We start from the raw sequence: 3,445 nt of genomic DNA, 5'->3' as shown, positions 1-3,445 counted from the left end.
TTCACACAAAGTTGGGTATCAAGGATTTGAAGCAACATTTGGTACTCAAATACCACAACTACCTGCACAAGTACATCCAAGAAGAAATAGAATTCCTGAACATCTCCTCGCTCAGCATGACATACCGATATGCTGTCAAAATCGAGCAAAAGTTTAAACAGAAGAAGCGAGACTTTGGATCTGCGAATCCGAAGCAAGGGAAAGGTGACCCCAAACCATAGAACAAAGGACAAAGCCAAGGCGGGGTGGCCCAAGATAACCTGCCAAAGTTGCAAGCAAAGAACAACGCCGCGAAGCCAAAAAAGGACACAGGAAAGTGGTGTGAGTTCCATAAGAGCTCCACTCACAACACAAGTGAGTGTCGGGCCAAGCAGTCATTGGTGGCTGAGCTAAAGGTTTCAGAATCAGATGCATGTTCCGACTCTGAGTCAGAACCTGACAAGGGGAATGACAAAGGGAAGCAGATTATCGATGCGGAGCCCAACGCCACCGTTGCCACCACGAAGATCCAGAAGGAGGAACCCGAAGATCCAGAGGAGGAGGAGCGTCTCTTCCACTCCCAGATGTGGGTAAAGGGCTCTCCGCTACAGTTCATTGTCGATAGCGGGAGCCAAAAGAACCTCATTTCAGCAAAGGTCGTGAAGCGGTTGGGCTTACCGACCACAACACATCCATAACCATACACCATCAGGTGGCTTCACCAAGGACGAGATCTTCGCGTAAGCCAGCAATGTTGCCTTCCATACAACATTAAGCCCTTCAAGGATGAGGTATTGTGTGATGTTTCTCCCTTTGATGTTTCTGATGTATTATCAGGACAACCATACTTGTGGAAGCGACATGTTGTGTATGAATAAAGGCCCCGTGCTATTATTATTACTTTGGGAAATAAGTTGTATAGGATACCAAAGGTAGCACCGCCCATTGCCATCTCTTTGGTTACTGCAAAACAATGTAGTAAGCTCATTTCCAAAACCGGGAAATTTGTTTTCCTGATGATATGCCCTCAAAGAAGAAGACAGTGGCCACGACCTCCAGACAGGGCCCCTTTGCACGACAACTACAGATGGACAGGGTCATGGAGGATTACGAGGACATCTTCACCTCCCCCGTAGGGGTTCCTCTGCATTGTTAGGTCAAGCACTTCATCGATCTGACCCCAGGTGCACCATTGCCCAATGGACCAATCTATCAGCGCTCCTTTCTGGAGAACGATGAAATCAAGAGGCAGATTCAGGAGCTGTTGCAGAGAGGTCACATCCGTCCGAGTTCATCACCCTGTGGGAGCCAGATCATGTTGTTATAGAAGAAGGATGGGACTTGGAGACTTTGTATTTACTATCGGGTGCTGAACAAGATCATTGTCCTTAATAGGTACCCGATCCCATACAGTGATGACCTCCTGGACCAACTGAAGGGGGAAAAATATTTCAGCAAGATCGATTTGAAGTCAGGATATCACCAGGTACCAATTGAACCCTCCAATGTGTGGAAGACTGCCTTCAAAGCCAAGGAGGGCCTTTTCGAATGGTTGGTTATGCCTTTCAAATTGACGAATGCTCCTGCAACCTTCATGAGGCTAATGGATGACATCTTGCGGCCATTCACCAACTCATTTGTAGTGGTATACTTGGATGACATCTTGATCTTCAACCAGATTTGGGAAGAGCACCTCTACCACATCCGACAGGTTCTCTAAACACTGCGGCAACACAAGTTATGTGCCAATTTGGAGAAAGGCACTTTTGGCATGACCCAGGTTCAGTATCTGGGATACATTATTGATGAACAGGGGGTGCATGTGGGTCCAGCCAAGATACAAGTCATTCGGGATTGGCCATCTCCAACCACTCTGACAGAGCTTCACATCTTTCTAGGTCTTGCCAACTTCTACCGCAGGTTCGTGTTGGGATTTTCTCATATCACTTGGCCCTTGAGTCAAGTCACCAAGGGAGGAGTGAAAGCAAAATTATTTTGGTTTGAATCTCAACAGAAGGCATTCACAGAGTTGAAAGATCACCTCTGCTCGACAGCAGTGCTCGCATTACCAGACTTGAAACAACCATTTGAGGTTGAGACAGATGCCTCTAACTATGCTATTGGGGTCGTCCTTACTCAACATGGGCATCTAGTGGCATATCACAGTGAGACACTTTTAGACACAGTCTGGAAGTATCCCAATTATGACAAAGAGATGTATTCCATTGTACAGGTCTGCCGACAATGGAAGCATTACATTTCGGGAAAGGAAACAGTCATCCACACAGACCACCGACCCCTGCAGTTCATACAGACCCAAGAGAAATTACATAATGATTGCCATCATAAGTGGTCCACATACTTGCAACAATTCCATTTGAATATCAAGTATAAGAAGGGCAACACCATTAATGTTGCAGATTGCCTTAGTCGACCACCGATCATGGCGTTAACCACTGTGCTCAACTCTTGTGGGCACAAGACTTCTGATTGGCCACTTCTCTAGAAAAGCGAACCAGAATTCAGCCACACATACCAGACACTCTTGGAGGGTTAGCATGTTCCAGATTTTCACCTCCAGGATGCCCTGTTATGCCACCTGGGTCACCTTTGTGTTCCTTTAAGCGAGCGTGCCAAGATGAGTTGGGAAGCACACTACAATCGGGTTGCTAGGCATTTCGGGGTCGAGAAAACGGTGGCAGTACTGCAAAAGTATTTCTATTGGCCAAATCTTAGCCAGGATGTTGGGAAGTACGTCAGATCATGCACTGCCTACGCCATTGCGAAACCGACCATTAAGAAGCAAGGCCTCTATACCCTATTGCCTACCCATACTCGACCTTGGGAATCCATCTCCATGGATTACATGTCAGGCCTTCCTTCTACTAAGCATGGAAACGACTGTGTTTTTGTGGTCGTCAACAGGTTCTCAAAGATGGCCATTATGGCGGCCTACAAGAAGAATATCACAGCAGAAGCCACTTCTAAAATCTTATTTGAACAAGTGTGGGTACACTTTGGGATCCCACAGTCTATCATCTCAGATCGGGATAGCAGGTTCCTCAGCACATTTTGGTCCAGTCTCTAGTTGATGCTGGACACCAAACTCACTAAGTCCACAGCCTTCCATCCTCAAACTGATGGCTAGACGGAGGTTGTGAATAGGATGATCGTACACATTCTGCACATGTACAACTCAAAGCATCCATGCGCATGGGATGAGAGCCTCCCCTATGTTCAGCACAGCTACAACCAAGCTTTCCACAGCTCGACTAGCCACAACCCTTTTCAGGTGGGCTTGGGATTCCAACCACTATATCCCATTGATGTGGCCATGCTATTTGTAGCTACTCACGCAGATTCAGCTCGTGTCCAGTTCGAAACAGATAAGGCAACCAGCTTCATTGAGCACATCCAACATATTCGCCAGCAGGTCCATGAGGAGAAATCAAATGCCAAGTACAGG

Source organism: Pinus tabuliformis, chromosome 4_2 (genome assembly GCF_031772625.1).
Source record: "Pinus tabuliformis cultivar Carrire ecotype Pingquan chromosome 4_2, CPIR1, whole genome shotgun sequence".
NCBI classification, from domain to species: Eukaryota; Viridiplantae; Streptophyta; class Pinopsida; order Pinales; family Pinaceae; genus Pinus; species Pinus tabuliformis.
The sequence above is the reverse complement of the archived record's forward strand: the minus strand, read 5'-3'. Positions refer to the sequence as shown.